Source organism: Muntiacus reevesi, chromosome X (genome assembly GCF_963930625.1).
Source record: "Muntiacus reevesi chromosome X, mMunRee1.1, whole genome shotgun sequence".
In the NCBI taxonomy this organism is placed as follows: Eukaryota; Metazoa; Chordata; class Mammalia; order Artiodactyla; family Cervidae; genus Muntiacus; species Muntiacus reevesi.
In genome coordinates, this window is record NC_089271.1 from 136,052,797 (window position 1) to 136,072,874 (window position 20,078).

The 20,078-nt window shown below is 35.7% G+C and overlaps 1 protein-coding gene and 1 non-coding gene across 2 annotated transcripts in view; both read right to left on the reverse strand.

Annotated features, from left to right (window-relative positions):
* HTR2C (5-hydroxytryptamine receptor 2C) overlaps positions 1 to 20,078 on the reverse strand; it is a 294,503-nt gene that overhangs the window by 221,055 nt on the left and 53,370 nt on the right. The window lies entirely within an intron of this gene.
* LOC136154914 (U6 spliceosomal RNA) lies at positions 8,250 to 8,355 on the reverse strand. Its single transcript, XR_010660615.1, has one exon. It is a non-coding gene; the product is annotated as a U6 spliceosomal RNA (small nuclear RNA).

The following is a 20,078-nucleotide window of genomic DNA, read 5'->3' on the forward strand; positions in this document are numbered from 1 at the left end:
CTTTGACATCTGCAAATCAATCAACGTAATAAACCACATTAACAAATTGAAAGATAAAAACCATATCATTATCTCAATAGACACAGAAAAAGCCTTTGAAAAAATTCAACATCCATTTATGATAGAAACTCTCCAGAAAGCAGGAGTAGAAGGAACATACCTCAACATAATAAAAGCTATGTATGACAAACTCACAGCAAACATTATCCTCAATGGTGAAAAATTGAAAGCATTTCCCCTAAAATCAGGAACAAGACAAAGGTGCCCACTCTCACCACTACTATTCAACATAGTTTTGGAAGTGTTGGCCACAGCAATCAGAGCAGAAAAAGAAATAAAAAGAATTCAGATAGGAAAAGAAGAAGTGAAACTCTCACTGTTTGCAGATGACATGATCCTCTACATAGAAAACCCTAAAGACATTACCAGAAAATTACTAGAGCTCATCAATGAATATAGTAAAGTTGCAGGATATAAAATTAACACATAGAAATCCCTTACATTCCTATACACTAACAATGAGAAAACAGAAAGAAAAATTAAGAAAACAATACCATTAACCATTGCAACAAAAAGAATAAAATACTTAGGAATAAATCTACCTAAAGAAACAAAAGATCTATACATAGAAAACTATAAAGCACTGATGAAATAAATCAAAGAGGACACACATAAATGGAGTAATAGACCATGTTCATGGATTGGAAGAATCAATATTGTGAACATGAGTATACTAACCAAAGCAATCTATAGATTCAATGCAATCCCTATCAAGCTACCAATGGTATTTTTCACAGAACTAGAACAAATAATTTTGCAATTTGTATGGAAATTCAAAAAACCTCGAATAGCCAAAGCAATCTTGAGAAAGAAGAATGGAACTGGAGGAATCAACCTGCCTGACTTCAGACTCTACTACAAAGCCACAGTCATCCAGACAGTATGGTACTGGCACAAAGACAGAAATATAGATCAATGGAACAAAATAGAAAGCCCAGAGATAAATCCAGGAACCTATGGACACCTTATCTTCAACAAAGTAGGCAAGGATACACAATGGAAAAAAGACAACCTCTTTAACAAGTGGTGCTGGGAAAACTGGTCAACCACTTGCAAAAGAATGAAACTAGAACACTTTCTAACACCATACACAAAAATAAATTCAAATTGGATTAAAGATCTAAATGTAAGACCAGAAACTATAAAATTCCTAGAGGAAAACATAGGCAAAACACTCTCCAATATAAATCAGAACAGGATCCTCTATGACCCACCTCCCAGAATATTGGAAATAAAAGCAAAAATAAACAAAGGGGACCTAATGAAACTTAAAAGCTTTTGCACAACAAAGGAAACTATAAGCAAGGTGAAAAGACAGCCTTCAGAATGAGAGACAATAATAGCAAACGTAGAAACAGACAAAGGATTAATCTCAAAAATATACAAGCAACTCCTGCAGCTCAATTCCAGAAAAATAAATGACCCAATCAAACAATGGGCCAAAGATCTAAACAGACATTTCTCCAAAGAAGACATACAGATGGCTAACAAACACATGAAAAGATGTTCAACATCACTCATCAGAGAGATGCAAATCAAAACCTCAATGAGGTACCATTACATGCCAGTCAGGATGGCTGCTATCCAAAAGTCTACAAGCAATAAATGCTGGAGAGGGTGTGAAGAAAAGGAACCCTCTCACACTGTTGGTGGGAATGCAAACTAGTATAGCCACTATGGAGGACAGTGTGGAGATTCCTTAGAAAACTGGAAATAGAACTGCCATATGCCCCAGCAATCCCACTCCTATGCATACACACTGAGGAAACCAGAACTGAAAGAGACACGTGTACCCCAATGTTCATTGCAGCACTGTTTAGAATAGCCAGGACATGAAAGCAACCTAGATGCCCATCAGCAGAATAATGGATAAGAAAGCTGTGGTACATATATGCAATGGAATATTACTCAGCCATTAAAAAGAATACGTTTGAGTCAGTTCTAATGAGATGGATGAAACTGGAGCCCATTATACAGAGTGAAGTAAACCAGAAAGATTAACACCAATACAGTATACTAATGTATATATATTAGGAAGATGGTGATGAATACCCTATATGCAAGACTGAAAAAGAGACACAGATGTATAGAACAGACTTTTGGACTCTATGGGAGAAGACGAGGGTGGGATGACCTGAGAGAACAGCATCAAAACATGTATATTATCAAGTGTTAAACAGATCGCCAGTCCAGGTTGGATGCATGAGACAAGTGCTCGGGGCTGGTGCATTGGGATGACCCAGAGGGATGGGATGGGGAGGGAGGTGGGAAGGGGGTTCAGGATGGGGAACACATGTACACCCATGGCTGATTCATGTCAATGTATGGCAAAAACCACTACAATATTGTAAAGTAATTAGCCTCCAACTAATAAAAATAAATGAAAAAAAAAGTATGAAGAAAATGTTATCCTCCTACTTAAATTTTTCTCATTTGAAGATGACATCACATCCTTAAAGAAACTCAGTGTGGCATGGCAGGCAAAGCCCTAAGCTATGAGTGAAGATCTAGATTCTAGTTTTGTGAACTTGAGCAAATCACAGTCTTTTTAGAACTGAATTTCCTCTTTCATAAATATGAATTATGCATTATATATAAGTGATTAGGTTTAGGAATGTAGCTATACTTTAAATATGAAATGGCCTCTATTTTCATGGAAATTACATTCCAGATGGGTGTGATTTTCTTACTGGATAGTCTCTAAATTCTCTTTTATTTAAAAAATTTTATGATAGTAATGTTGTTTCAGATTGCCAAGAAAGGACACAGGACATGTAGCAACTGTACATTAATTATGAAATTAGAAAAGGAGAGAATAAACAAACTCATGAACACAGAAGGGCTCAATTCAAAATTGTTTACATAATCATTTTACTAAGAAGTCTAACAATGTGTTTCGAATTTATAGTTTAGCAGATGTTTTTCCAATATTTAATATTTCTGCTTGTTTTAATTAAATTTTTTAATTTATTTTTCTTTAGCAAACTCTTGTGGAAATCTAAGAGGATATCTTCTTATAAATGAAAATAAGCCCTTTTAAATTGACAGATTACATAGGCAGCAAGAACATTTTATTAGCTAAATTCATAGCTCTTCTAAGTAGTTACATAATAAAAATAAATGGCTTAAGGCTAACATTTTCAAAGTGATGAGTGGGTAGCTGAGAAACTAAGTCTGAGTGGGAGAAATGAAAATTCCTACATCATTTGAAATGCTACCTAAACCCAAATGTATACTGTTGTAAAATCTATGACACTTTATGCAAAGCACTTTCACATTCATCATTTCATTTGAACTTCACAAGATCGAGACCAGCAGAATTTGAAACAAGAGAAAATAAATAAGTAAATAAATTCTATCCTTCCTTTTAAATAATTAGTATTAAGGCTCTATTCATTCCCCAGTGTGGTTTGGCTGCTAGTCTTCAACACCATTGCAACACTAGATGTGCGTTTTCTCTCTCTTATTTCCATCCTAACTACCAAATCAACAACAGCACTTTCTGGTAATGCCTATCACCTTTCTTTTTTTCCAGCTCGATTTAGGAATATGGAAGTAAGAATACAACTGGGAAGGTTGACATAATTTGAGTGGGAGTTAGTGTGATCCTTTAAATTTAGTTCTGTTTTACACCAGTCTTTATAAATGTGAGTGTGTGTCTGCACTCATGTGTGCTTTGTGCATTGAACCCAAATATGCAGTTTTAAAATATCTTCTCAAGCACACATTATCTGACCAACCTTTAATAGTTACCATTGGCTTGGCCATAAAGTTTGTTCAGATTTTTCTATAACATCTTATGGAAAAAGCTGAACAAACTTTTTGGCCAACCTAATACATGTTCAGAAGAAGAAACATTCTGCCCATACTCTATTCACAGGGTCTGTTTTCCTTGATTTATTCTGGGGTCCAAAAAATAATTCAAAGAACAGGAAAAAGGAGAGGAGGATGGCCAGACCTTCTGGTTCAGAAGTAATTTAATAAATTTTTAATTGCAAAATGGCATTGCTTCAAAGCAGTACTTAATGTCCTTATATGTCATAAGAATTCTGGAAAACAAAAAACTAGAGTACTTTAGAATACCTATTTTTTTAGCCATGGCCTAGAGTGTCATTTTGATAATTTGGCAAGCTGTTAAAGTGAAAAATGGTAATATTAGAAATAGGCATAGTAATATTTTCACTTTTTCCTAATCTCAGATACATGAAATTGAACTTGACTGTTCTGTTTAAGAAGGCAGGTAATAATTGTAAAAAGCTTAGCCTGTTTGTAATTATTCTTTTCTCCTTTATTGACAAGTGCTCAAGATTGTTTAATCACCATAAAGTCCATTGTGATTTATTATTAGTGAATGATTATTGTCTTAGCTCTTCAGTTTTTAAAATCTCCAAGTCTTTTGGTGTTTTAAAATATAAGGCCTTATTCTGTCATTAGGAAGCTGGCGACTGAAGAAAAGAATGTTTAACTCTGTCCAATATACTGTCTCATTGTGTCATGGTTAAAGTACCAGTAAGTGCTTCATTATTCTCTAGGGCTGAATATCTTCTGTGCTTAAATGAGGATTGCCTTCCAAGGAAAAGACAAAAGTAATCAATTTTCATTGAGATATTATACACTGGTAGTTTTTCCAGATGACTTAGCCTTAAGTATCAGCTTATCAAAAATATTTTTGAATCTGTTCTTGCCTTTCCTGTTGGCCTTCATCAATTTTTTCTAGACTATTCTAATGGTCTCCACATAGTTCTCCCTGCCTCTGGACTCTTTTACTTGCTCCAATTCTTCTCAGTATTGCCACTATAACTTAACTCCATATGAGATATGATCATGTTATCCATCAGTTCAAGTAATCTATATTGACCACAGAATAAAGTGCAAACTCTTTAGTCCTTCACAAAATTCCCACAGCCTATTTCTCATTTCCACCATCAACAGTGGCCCTACAAACACACAACAAATGCACACATGTACACCTTTAATACAAATCATAATATATCTCTTGAATGTTTCAGGGAATTTTACTAGCCAAACTCTTTATTATTACAGAGAGAAATTCAAATAAAACTGCTTGGTATTTTAATTAAATTAAGGAGTTCAAACACTGAACTAGAGGAAGAATTTAAGCAAGCAAATCTCCATTTTCTAGCCCTTGAATTTCATACTCACCCACTCAGACCACCTGTTATCTGACTAGTTTTTAGGTCAAAAGCAGATAATTCCAGAGCAGCCTTTTGATGGTTTTCTAAGGATTAGAAAAACTTCATATAGAGCATATTCATTCAGATCTAAAAGTAAAAAAAAAAAAAAAAAAAAAAAAAGCAAGGAAGCAAACAACCAAAAACCAGAGTATCATAGGGCAGTAGTAACAAATTATTTAAGCCCTTTTTTGGGGAGATGTGATCTTCCACGTTTCTCTTTAAAAACTCTCATGAGTAACTCTTTCAGCAATTAATAAATCCTCATGAAAGAAAAAAAATCTATATTGCAATTCAAAAGTTGTCACACCTGTAGATCACAATGAATTTTGTTTTCAAATGATTTCTTAGTGGTGATTTTTTTCAATGTGCATAAAAATGGAAATATTTTTGCATTTTAAAGCTTAGATTATCTTTTTATCTTCCTTTTCAAAAATGGGTCTTTTCTTTCCTCAGAAAGCAGAAGTGGAACACATTTTTAATTTTAGCATGAAATAATGGCTGTGGACAATTGAAGGTGATTATATCACAAGGTTAAGGAGAATTCCGAATGTTAGAGAGGGAGCTGTTTTGCTTAATCATTTTGCTAGATTAATCCATTTAACTTATATGAATTTCTTGCCTAATATATCTTAGGCATCCACAGAAAAAACTTATGACTGCAGGCAAATGATTTTCAGGGTTAATATTTACCTATTCACTGTTAGATCTGGTTATCAAACACCCTTTAAACACTTTAAAAATCTCTCAACATTACAATAATTCTTCATATTTTTGACAATTTTATTCCTTTGGATTTTTGTTCAGTGAAATGATCAAGATGTCAGGGTTTAAACTATTTTTAAGTCTGGCATCTTGGGATGCTACAGCAACTATTTCAGGTCATTATATATTACTTGATGACTCATTATTTCACTGTACTGCAACAAACTCAAGGGAATAAAAGGAATAATCTTAAGTACTAAAAGCCCTTAAACTGAAACTGTCAAGGAGAAAGCAAAATAACCTTTCAACAAGTACATGTTAAACTAAGTACAACACATTAAGAGAAAATTAGATCATTCCAAGGGTCCCTTTCTACCCTTGAGCCTATAAATAAAGGTTGGTTACCTTTTTGGTATTCCTTGGAATTCTTCCACTGATGTAAATGACAGATTAGATATTTGAATAAAAACCAGAAGACTCAAGCATTTTAGAAGAATGTACAAACACAAACATTGAAGCTAAAAAAAACAAAAAGGATTTAATGACAACTTGTACTGCCAGACACTTCCAACTAAAGAAAGTAAAAAATTTTGAGGTTAATTTGTCTAATATTTACAAGAAGGAATATGTTTATACCTATATCACATGTATACAACCTTTTAAACTGGCTAACAACAGATATATTAAGTAATCCAGAAAATCTGCTACTGAATATGCAAACTCACATTATAAGTTTTTCTCATAATTATGCCACTAGATTATTTATAATACATCTATGTTGAGGAAAATGTTAATGCAATATTTAGAAAGCCACTAATTTGCTTGTTTCATAGACACAAAAGTAGGAGCAACAGGCAGCAATGAGCACAGTGCCTCCTATATTTACTTGTAATCAGACTAACCATAGTTCCATATTTCTCTAGAGTTTAGATAAACATGATTTGACACTCAGGGTCCATGGTGAACCGAGTATGAAATTGTGATATGGGATCTAAGATCTACCACATTCTTAGACCACAGTAATGAATAGAGCATCAAGAAGACTACCTGGTAGAGAGCAGAATTTAAAGTTAGAAACCATAGGTTCTAGAACCACCACTGCTTTTAATACACATTTGACTTTAGGCAAACACTCCATTATAACTTAATCACACATCCGTTAAGCAGATCTATATACTTGAAAAGATTATTGGGGCTCAAAGGAAATAACAGATGTAATTTTTAAGGTTAAGACTATGTAGTATAAAGTATCTCTTATTGTGCTATACATTTTGACTAAAGAACATTGATCAGCCTCAAAAACCTACCACAAATATATTATTTCAAATTTTTCGATTTAAGAAAATATGAGTAGAAACATAATGAGAAATCTGTTTGAAGTGAGAAAGTAGATAAGGAAAAGGGGTGCCAGAAGATACATTTTTGCTTTTTTTCTTGCCTCCTGCAGATACAGAGAAAAACGAATTCATAAAAATGTCTCACTTTTTAAAAAAGTCATTACTGTGAGTTCAGCAGTTTCCCTAAAAAGTTTGTTGTTTAACATGAGAAATGGTAGTCTTTGAAGAGTTTCAAATTCTAAATGTTGCCATAGAAAAACAGCTTAAGACACTGGATAGAATGAACCATTCCCCCCCCCCACCCCATAAGGATTTTCTTAGGAGAATATCTTGGTAAAACTAGACTATGAAATAGGTGGAGTTATGGCATGAAGCTCTTTGCTGGGTTGTCATTGCAGAGCCTGGACCTTGTTAAACCACAAATACATTTGTCCATGTGTTTAAAAGATGTCCCCGCACTGCCCTGCAAAACTACTGTCAGGAAAAACATACATATATAGCATGTGAAATTTAAGAAACAAAAGAGAAAGAACGTAAAGATTCCAAGTTATTTTAACATTCATACAGAATGACTTTTAAACTTCTACATATTTTCACATAGATGAAATAGAAAAGGTATCATTTTATAGCCATATTTTTGCTACTTAATACTGAGATTTTATGTAGAAAATAAAACCTCATATTTTCATAAGATGCTGGGCAGTCTGTAATAAGAATAGTAAAATTCAAGAATACCAGATGCCAAACGATGAATACCCTTCTCCTTTTCTGAACTTATTTGCATGCCTTCCATTAAGGATGGAAATCCTGAGAAGAGGCAGTGGTTGAGGGGCTTTCTTGAGTTTATATGAAGGAAAAGTTGAGTTGTAACATCCTAGCTTTCTTAACCTTACTTTCAAAGTCTTGGTTTGTTTACTTTAATATATGTCTTTTTTTTTTACAGTCCAAAGGTCTTGAGAACATGGACTGCTTCATGATATGTGTGTCATTCTTATACAGGGGCCATGCTAATTGTCTCTATATCATGCCAATTTTAGTATATGTGTTGCTGAAGTGAGCACTCATATTTGTCAATTTTATCAGTCCATATATTTTCCATCAAATCTATTAAATACAGTCATAGGAACGTAAAGATACAAATGAAGTTTAAAATAAAAATTGTAATAATTTAGTGAAATAATTTACTTCTTAGTGTTTTTGTTTTCTTGGAATTTATCATTTAATATAACATTTACTGCAAACTGAAGTTAATTCCTAATTCATTCAGATCACTAAAGTGAGATTCAGTGAATTATTACTTTAGGCCAATTATAGTTCTTTGGCAATCTTAAGAGCTAATATAGCTTTTCAAGTTTGTCTACTTGACAGCTAGGGAAGAGCTTTTGCCCTGAAAATATCTGGCTCACTAATAGAGAATCATCCCTGATATCTCAGTTAGTAATGAATCTGCCTGCAATGCAGGAGACCCTAGTTCCATTCCTGGGTCAGGAAGATCCACTGGAGAAGGGATAGACAACCCATTCCAGTATTCTTGGGCTTTTCTTGTGGCTCAACTGGTAAAGAATCTGCCTGTAATGTGGGAGACCGGGGTTCAATCCCTGGGTTGGGAAAAGCCTCTGGAGAAGGAAAAGGCTACCCACTTCAGTATTCTGTCTGAAGAATTCCATGGAATACATTCCAAGAGTCGGACACAACTGAGCGACTTGCACTTCACTTCAATTGAGAATCATAGAATTTTTAAAGCCCAATTACACACGGGGAATTAGCACTTTAACTAACTCCTGATGATCTTAAGGATGCAATCAGATAAATCTCCTGATCCATATTAATCTTGTAATAGTTAAGTGAAGATAACCTTCCTTCATCGCTATGCTGTTCATGTTTCATTTAATAATGAAAATTCAAGGCAGGAAACGCCAAACAATCCAGTTAAGAATAGCAAATTGTAACACAGTTCAATAATCTCAATTTCAGCATATTAAATTTAATATATATGTGTACATATGGCTGCTGAGTTTTCCAAAGTCATATTTGAAAATCCACAGAATATGTATGAAAGTGTTAGTTGGTCAGTTGTGTCTGATTCTTTGCGACTCCGTGGACTATATAGCCCTCCAGTCTCCTCTGTCCATGGAATTTTCCAGACAAAAATACTGGAATGGGTTGCCATTTCCTTCTCCAGGGCATCTTCCCAACCCAGTGATCAAATCTGGGTCTCCTATATCGCAGGAAGATTCTTTACCATCTGGGCCACATGTCAATGTCTCAATTTGAGGCTGTCTGTACATGTTCTGAATACTCTTTTTTGTTGTAGTTGTACAGACAAAATAAAGTCATTTTAGTAAAATTCTTTGCATAACATCTAAGTTCATGTTGAGTTATTTTTATTTCATTTTGTTAGGTTCTCATTAGTTATTTATTCTATACATAGTATGTGTCAATCCCAATCAAACTCTTGGTATCCATATGTTTCTTCTCTAAGTCTGAATATTCCTAATGTATATATTACCTGTAACTATTTAAAACTATGTATGTAATTATATTCATTTAATCTTTCTATCAAAACTGTTATCCCCATTTTAAAGGTGAGAAATATTTCATTTTATAGGAAAGCTAAATTGCCTAAGTTCACATAGCTAGCATATTACTTTAAAAATTATTTTGTATAAATAAATGTTTATGTGTGACATTATTTAATCCAAAATATAAAATGGAATTGAAAATTTTAAGTGATTTTATCCTAGGGATGTGAAATATTATTTTACAGAATATTTAGAATAAACTTTAATTCTGTAGTCCAAGTTACTTTACTTTTCAGAGTTAACACTTCTCTCTTAGAAAGGTAAATGCTCTTGATGAGTTTTTTTCTTATTTGTTTCTTCTTTGCCTATGTCTAAGAGAATCCTGACATTTAGGGTACATATTTATGTACATTAGTAGTGACCTTTTTCATTTCTGAACTTTATAATGGAAAAGATAAATGTTTGGGTACCGTCATCACTCACTTTCTATGAACAGACTCTATGACAAGTGCATATCAGTCTCATTGCCAAGTATGTTGCAGGTGAATGCAACTGTCTATGTAGATCTTCCTCGACTTACAATGGGGTCATGTCCCCAAACACATTGTAAGTTGAAAATATTGTAAGTCAAAAATGCATTTAATACACCTAACCTACTAATACACTTAACCATAGCTTAGCCTAGCCTACTATAAACTTGCTCAGAACAAATACATTAGCCTGCAATGGGCAAAATCATCTAACACACAGCCTATTTTATAAGAAAGTGCTTAATATCTCATGTAACTTACTACTGTACTGAAAGTGAAAAACAGACTGGTTGTAAGCATATCAGTTGTTTATGCTTGTGATCAAGGGTAATGGCTGAATGGGAGCTGACTCTTGCTCAGCATCAAGAGAGGGTAACACACTATATACTGCTAGCCCTGTTGCTGCTGCTGCTAAGTCGCTTCAGTCGTGTCCAACTCTGTGCGACCCCATAGACGGCAGTCCACCAGGCTCCCCCATCCCTGGGATTCTCCAGGGAAGAATACTGGAGTGGGTTGCCATTTCCTCCTCCAATGCATGCAAGTGAAAAGTGAAAGTGAAGTCGCTTAGACGTGTCCGACTCGTAACGACCCCATGAACTGCAGCCCACCAGGCTCCTCCGTCCATGGGATTTTCCAGGCAAGAGTACTGGAGTAGGGTGCCATTGCCTTCTCCGATACTGCTAGCCCAGGAAAAGATAAAAACTCAAAATTTGAACTATGGTTTCTATTGAATTCCAGTTGCTTTTGTACCATTGGTAAAGTTGAAAAAAAATCATTAAGTTGGAGGACTGTCTGTATTTTTAAAGAAGAGATGGTAATGGTATCTGAATTTTTTTTTTTTACTTTGCAGTGAACTGCCAACTATGAAGAATGGTAATGCCTGAGCCCGATACTGTGTGTGACAAATTCTTAAAAATATGGTCTCTCTCAATAATGTCAATGAGTAACATTTAATAATTCAAATGATCAAAAAAATATTCTAAAAGTTTTATGGTATTTCAAAAGAACTACACAGTAAGGAATATGGCATATTTTCTAAGCCATCATAGACCAACCTAACGACTACAGAAATAAACACCATATTGTTGTACAATGTCAATCATGATGGAAATGTAAAAATAACTAAATTAACAGTTAAAGCAAATGTCAAATCTAAAGCAGTTTATGCTACAAACTCAAATCTTCTGAATTTTCAGTCTATCAAATAAAAAGCACAGAAAACCTGTAACACAGAAAAATACTCATTTTAATATTTGTTTTTGAGATTAATAATAATTTTTATGTAATTTGGGGATTGGGCATCTGAGATCTGAAAACAAAGCCTATAACTATAAATATATTTACAAAGAATTGCTTTTGTCATTTTAATCAGATTTTCATTTAAATTGATCTTAAGTTGCTGAAATTTGTCAAAAACCATTCGTACATTTTGATAAAGAAAGCATTCTAGGATTTTTTCCTTCTGTGTATACCAGTGGGCATACATGAAAACTTAAATGCATGAAAATTCAAATGTTAATCCTCAGCTTGATTCCTCCCACGGTGTGTTAAGAACTGTATAGAAACAGTTTCACAGAGTGAAAGGCTTTAGATACATCCTAGTTAAAATCATTGACCAAAAAAAAATCAAAGGATGTAAGTCTGATGATGAGGCTAGCCCATGGTTTACGTGGCATGCTACCATGCAAATATATTAAATCAAGCATAGATAATTCACCAAATGCATCCAGTAACTTTAAATAGGCATACGTTTTAAGTCTATTCTTTATTCAGACCTGTTCTCAGTTAAACTCATGCATTAATTATATATATAAAAAAAACTAGTTTTGTGAAAGAAAAGAATATTTTGGTATGGAATGCATTTTATTCAGGCAAAGTGCTTAAAAACAAACACATAGCCCACTCATAACAGCAGTCTCTGGGTTTGCTTGCAGGGGGTATTAATCATCTATCTGCCATAAATATATATACTTAATGAGAAATTTGATATATTGCATAAATTTCAATTTTGTCAATACACAGTCATTATATACAATGAATCCACACTATTAGATTGCTAAACACCATAAGATATGTTATTGCATGCACTCAGAAGAAGAAAGATTAATTGTCTTTTAACTGTACAACTGCTTAAGTGCTTATTTCAGGGTAAATATGCCCTGCTTTGGGCTTCCCTGGTGGCTCAGACCATCTGCCTACCTGAGTTGGGAAGATTCCCTGGAGGAGGGCTTGGCAACCCTTTCCAGTATTCTTGCCTAGAGAATCCCCATGGACAGAGGAGCCTGGCGGGCCACAGTCCATGGTGTCACAAAGAGTCAGACACAACTGAGCGACTTGCACTCACTCACTTATGCCCTGCTTTGGGGCAAAAGTCAGTATGATATTTACATAGTTAATGAAGACCAAACACAAAAGAATGACTTTCTGAGCATAAAAATGGAAAACTTTATGCAGTAAATTTCTATAGGAGCTGTCTCAGCTTTTCTGTGTACAAGCTGTATGATCTTGGGTCAGTGATTTAACTTCTCTGTGATTATTTTGTTATCTTTTAAATAGGGATACTAACAAAACTTATCATAAAAGGTTGTTGGAAGAGATAGTGGAAAATGCATGTAATGCTCTTAGAATGGTGCTGAGCATACAGTAAATATACAATGAATGTGAACTGTTATCAGTGCAAAACACTCCTAGTTTGTTGCATGAAAGTATTCTTTCAACTCAGGGCTTAAAAGATAGAAATGTATGTATTCATCTATAAAATAGTTAACTATATCTTTTTGAAAGTACTACTCACAAGTAAATTCTAACTAAAAGTCTCTTTAAAAAACTGTTTGACTTGGTTCCTAGTACATAGAGGAGAAATGAAAGTTGCAAGGAAAATTTTGGAGCTCAGAGGTTCAACTAATTCATGGTCTTTAGATTAGGAGAGTCTGGAAATAACACAAATATGTTGCTTTCAACCTAAGACATTTGAAAGAAAATACCTCTTAAAATTTTAATCTTACAAATTAAGCTAAGAACTATATTCACAGATAAATAATTTCCTGATAATAAATTATTATTATGCCAAGCCGACTATTTATTTTTTCTGTGCAAAGAAAACTTTAAAAAGAAAATATATAATCTTGTTTGGCCAATATATAATGGGAAAAGTTGAAACTGTTTTTTTTTAATTGAAGTATAGTTGACTTACAATATTACAATAGTTTGAACTTGACATTCTTAATAAGTTCAGTTCAGTTAATTATTTCAATAGCATGGCTCATACTGGCTTAATTAATGATTGATTATGTTCAATTCAATGACTCATAATTCATCTGATCATCAAAATTCTAATTAATAGACCAATAGGGCTTTTAGTAATGGTTTGGGAACTATTACATAAATCACCAGGGAATTAGGTTTTATGTTTTTCTACTCCAATGAGAGAGCTCTAATATGCGAAACTGCTCATCAAATTAAGGTAATGTTTCATATGCTGAGAACTCTAATTTATTACCAGGAAATTATTTATGTGTAAATATAATTCTTAGCTTAATTTGTAAGATTAAAATTTACCCTATAATTACTATCACTTTTATCAGTTTTTACAGTGACATCTTACTTATTAAAAAGTACTTAAAAACAGTTGAAAGGAAATGGAGCGAAAAAGGCAAAGTAGTCCTGCACTCTTGTATATCTAAAAAATTGACACAAATATAGAAAATATACCATACACACTTATTGCATAAAACAGGCATGTTTAGTTTTGACCTAAGTCATTTGAAAGAAAATATCTCTTCATGCCCTGCTATGTCATCAGTACCACTAACCTGCAAAAATTACTTGGTTAAAAAAATAGTCTGAACTATATATCATGTATATAATATGTTTTAATTGAGGTAGAAGTTACTTGTGGGGCTAAAGTATGTAACATGACTTGAAATAGCTAAATGATTCCAAAGAGGTATTGTGACTATAATCTCCCTTCCATTTTGAATATTAGATCCTTCCCAAGATTGCCAAATTCAGACTTAAATTGAAGTAAGTGGGCAAAACCACTAGACCATTCTGTTATGACCTAAATAAAGTCCCTTATGATTATACAGTGGAAGTAAGAAATAGATTTAAGGGACTAGATCTGATAGAGAAATCTATAGACAGATCTGATGAACTATGGACGAAGGTTCGTGATATTGTCCAGGAGACAGGGATCAAGAAAAATAAATACAGAAAAGTAAAATGGCTGTCTGAGGAGGCCCTACAAATAGCTGTGAAAAGAACAGAAATGAAAAGTAAAGGAGAAAAGGAAAGATATGCCCATTTGAATGCAGAGTTCCAAAGAATAGCAGGGAGAGATAAGAAAGCCTTCCTCAGTGATCAGTGCAAAGAAATAGAGGAAAACAATAGAATGGGAAATTCTAAAGATCTCTTCAAGAAAATTAGAGATACCAAGGGAATATTTCATACAAAGATGGGTTCCATAAAGGAGAGTAATGGTATGGACCTAACAGAAGCAGAAGATATTAAGAAGAGGTGGCAAGAATACACAGAAGAACTGTACAAAAAACATCTTCACAACCCAGATAACCATGATGGCTATAACTCACCTAGAGCCAGACATCCTGGAGTGTGAAGTTAAGTGGGCCTTAGGAAGCATCACTACAAACAAAGCTAGTAATCGTGATGGAATTCCAGTTGAGCTATTTCAAATCCTAAAAGTTGATGCTATGAAAGTGCTACACTCAATATGTCAGCAAATTTTGAAAACTCAGCAATGGCCACAGGACTGGAAAAGGTCAGTTTTCATTCCAATCCCAAAGAAAAGCAATGCCAAAAAGTGCTCAAACTACCACACAATTGCACTCATCTCACACACTAGTAAAGTAATGCTCAAAATTCTCCAAGCCAGGCTTCAGCAATACGTGAACTGTGAAATTTCAGATGTTCAAGCTGGTATTAGAAAAGGCAGAGGAACCAGAGATCAAATTGCCAACAACTGCTGGATCATTGAAAAAGCAAGAGAGTTCCAGGAAAACATCTATTATCAAATTGCCAACAACTGCTGGATCATTGAAAAAGCAAGAGAGTTCCAGGAAAACATCTATTTCTGCTTTATTGACTATGCCAAAACCTTTCACTGTGTGGATAACAACAAACTGTGGAAAATTCTGAAAGAGATGGGAACACCAGACAACCTGACCTGCCTCTTGAGAAATCTGTATGCAGTTCAGGAAGCAACAGTTAGAACTGGAAATGGAACAACAGACTGGTTCCAAGTAGGAAAAGGCATACATCAAAGCTGTATATTGTCATCCTGCTTATTTAACTTATATGCAGCGTACATCATGAGAAACGGTGGGCTGGATGAAGCACAAGCTGGAATCAAGACTGCCAGGAGAAATAAAAAAAAAAAAAAAAACTCAGATATGCAGACTTCACTGCCCTTATGGCAGAAAGTGAAGAAGAACTAAAGAGCCTCTTGATGAAAGTGAAAGAGGAGAGTAAAAAAGTTGGCTTAAAGCTCAACATTCAGAAAATTAAGATCATGGCACCTGGTCCCATCACTTCATGGCAAATAGATGGGGAAATAGTGGAAACAGTGGCTGACTTTAATTTTGGGGCTCCAAAATCACTGCAGATGGTGATTACAGCCATGAAATTAAAAGACCCTTACTCCTTGGGAGGAAAGTTTTGACCAACCTAGACAGCATATTAAAAAGCAGAGACATTACTTTGCCAACAAAGGTCCATCTAGTCAAGTCTGGTTTTTCCAGTAGTCATGTATGGTTGTAAGAGCTGGACTATAAAGAAAACTGAGTGCAGAAGTATTGATGCTTTTGAACTGTGGTGTTGGAGAAGACTCTTGAGAGTCCCTTGGACAGCAAGGAGATCCAACCAGTCCATCCTAAAGGAGATCAGTCCTGGGTGTTCATTGGAAGGACTGATGTTGAAGCTGAAACTCCAATACTTTGGCCACCTGATGCAAAGAGCTGACTTATTTGAAAAGACCTTGATGCTGGGAAAGATTGAGCTCAGGCGGAGAAGGGGAGGACAGAGGATGAGATGATTGGATGGCATCGCCAACTCAATGGACATGATTTGGGGTAAACTCTGGGAGTTGGTGATGGACAGGGAGGCCTGGAGTGCTGCAGTTCATGGGATCACAAAGAGTTGGACACAACTGAGCAAATGAACTTAACTGAAGCAGAAGGGTTATAAGAAAATCTTTATGAAATATTATAGGCAAAGAAAAATCATCCCTGGTACCTATTTTTATGATTATATTACTGTCTCAGTGGTTGTGAGATACGTAAATTGCAGCACTGGATTTAGAGTATTTGCAAGAAGGAAACATATGAAGTGCAGTTAACTTATTTTGACACATATAAAACATACTTCTATCTATGCCTTTTCAGTATCTGCATCTACCTATCATAAATGTTAATTAACTATAAATGCACATCTTTTAAATAATTATGGAATTTTGGTCCTTTAGGGGATGTTTTCCTTCACAGCATCTCTAAGAGCTAAATAAATTTTTTTTTAATTTAAAAATGTTTGGGTGAATTGTAAATCAGAGTACCTGTCATTTTGAATTAGGATGATTAATTTCAAGTACTGTTAAAACATGTTCACAAAGTACTGTCAAACCTACTGTGGAAGACTCTTGTTAGGATATATTTTACTCTAAAAGGAGCACAGACTAGGCATCTATGTTAGGAGGATAAACCCATTATCAGTCTGATTCTGGAAACATAAGGCAGTATCTTTTACAAAGGAAAAAATTCTGAGAAAGGAAAAAATGATAGGACTTTTTATTGAGAATATATTAAAACCCTTCCTTTATTTCCTATACTTAATAAATCTAAGGTAGTGTTTATATTCTGGATATATGCACATACTGCTCTTCATTATCAATGAAGTTCTAGTATGTCCTGTCTTCCAACTGGGCAGATATAGGTGATATTTTTTACCAAAAGAAAGTAAATTTTGCCATACATAAGAAGAAAGTATGTAAAATGAATTTAGCTAAAATTATTTGAATGCAAACATTTAAACAGTTTGTAGATTTCTAGAAATGTTTAAACACCTCATTATGTGTCATCATTGCTGTTGGTGGTGTTTAGTTGCTCAGTCATTTCCAACACTTTGTGACCCCATGGACTGTAGCCCACCAGGCTTCTCTGTCCATGGGATTTCCCAGGCAAGAATACTGGAGTGGGTTGCTATTTCCTTCTCCAGGGGGCAATATTCCCTACCCAAGGATTGAACCTGCATATCCTGCATTGGCAGATGGGTTCTTTACCACTAAGTCCCCTGGGAAGCCCTTATATTTCATTACCTATCAGTAAAGGACAGGTGACTGGCTCATGATCAGGACATACACTTTGACTTGTCCTTCTGTAGCTGCCTTGGGTCTGTGACACACATTTAGAAAGGGAGTCTGTGTGCAATCTGTGCTCACAACACTGAGAAAAGCTAATTGGGTCCAATTTAATTCCCTAGCTTCACTAGAAATTAATGGTGCATTTGACTTCAATGCCATCTAGTTCCCAGCTCCAGTTCCACTTTCAACGGCCTCAACATGTAATAAAAAATATAAATTATTCTCATAAGCTTTCCAAAGTCCTGTGAAGTAGTCCTTTTTCATTTAGCTTAGACTCCTCAAAATACAAGTCAGTAAGCTTTAAGTGTTGGCTTGAGAAATTTTAAAAGTTAGCTTCCCACCATAGATGCCTCGTCTTTGTTCCTGTTAGATTAATAATTCACTTGTCTATGCCAGATTACAAATAGGTTCAGTAACAGATATTTTCTAAAAAATGAGACACAGCTAAGGAAATCCTCTTCTCCAAAATTTACTTGTCTTATTCTCAGTATCTCAGGAAAACAAAGATAGAAACCAGGTATCCTTTCAGAAAGAGCAGAATTAAAATCATATGTAAATTATTATCTGTTTTTCTTTTTTCCGCTGCAAATAACTTTATTGTTTTCATTTGGTGCAAGGCTTGACAGAGGGCTCCAGAGTGGTTATAAAGCTGCCTAGTGGCTGCAGAGAGGGGCTTCAGGCTGCAGCCCTGACACCAGGGGGTTGGGGGGGGGTGCTTTTCAAAGACTCCTGGGCTCCAGAAGCTCCTGGTTATGCTTGAGGGTGAACCTTTCAAAGAGAGATTCACCCAGCCCAAGCAGGGGACCAGCCAGCCTGCGGAGGTTAGTCACGTGGTTGCCATTTACTTGAGTTTTGGCTACTGGCTCAGCTCACCGCCCCCAACACAACTTAGGCAGCCTACAGGGGTGGGGGAATGGGGCCGATCAGGTGGTTGTAATCTACTTCATGAGTTTCACCTGCTCGTCCAGGAGGCGCCTCTCCAGGAAGTCACAGGGATGGAGGTCTGCGCGGGCAGAACCCAGGGCATGCAGGTCCACAGGGCCAGGTTCAGGTTCTTCATGAGAATGGCGGCTTACATAGCATCTTGGGTCATATCCCACTCATCCTGGGACGCCTTCTGTGCCTTCTGGAAGATGACGCTGACACCGCGCTGGTTTTGTATCTTCAAGAGACGCTGGGTGCCCTTGTCCTTCTCCTCGGCCAGTTCGCAGAAAAGTGGCCCACACTGTCCAGAGCCACATCCTCTGTGGTGGAAATAGCAGCCCAGAGAGAGAGAGGTGTAGGAGGACCCAGATGTTGATGGCAGCCTCCAGCTCAGTGTAATAATTCTGAGGAGTCTGGGAGCTTAATGGTTAACCAGGTGATAAAGGCGTTAAGCTCAAAAACTGGTGTTGGCTGGTCCTGGGGCCCAAGGATGTCTGAGTGACTGCTGATTCGAGGTTGGAACTTGAAAAAATGTCGGAGGGTTGTGGGAGGCTGGAGCAAGGGTCGTCTCTGGTTCTCTAACATGCAAATACTATTGAACCAAGAGACAGATCCATAGGACCTGCCCCTCACCGCCCCTGCCCCCCATACACTGCTATAATAAATATTTTATTGTTCCCTAGAGATCTTTCTTGTTGAAAAGCAACACATTCTATAAACGATAGTATTATTTTCAGATTATCTCCTAATCTACTATTTAGAATTGTTGCTTACAACCACAAATCAAAAACATACAATAGATTCACAAAAAACAAAAAGAACATAAGTATAACAGAATTGTTGCTTACAGGTTTGAATATATTAAGCTCCCCAGAATGTGACATTATGTTTTCCTCTATTTATTCAGTAGAGCGCAAAGTCGACTTAAAACTCAAAAACAAATGATTAATAGTTCAGTGATTTCATAAATTATAAAATTGTACAGCTGTTCAATTTCATAATTATATAGTGATAGCAAGTAATGATTGAGGTAACTAGCAAGGATCTTGGGAGAAGGCAATGTCACCCCACTCCAGTACTCTTGCCTGGAGAATCCCATGGACAGAGGAGCCTGGTAGGCTACAGTCCATGGGGTCGCTACAAGTCGGACACAACTGAATGACTTCACTTTCACGCATTGGAGAAGGAAATGGCAACCCACTCCAGTGTTCTTGCCTTGAGAATCCCAGGGACAAGGGCGCCTGGTGGGCTGCCGTCTATGGGTTCGCACAGAGTCGGACACGACTGAAGTGACTTAGCAGCAGCAGCAGCAGCAAGAATCTTGCCTGTGTTAACAATAGATAGCATTGTATACTATAGAATGTTTGAAATCATTCTTCAAGGTCAAATTAGCCCCCATCATCTCAGTTGTTTGTTCTGATATAAGTTGACAGTTGCAT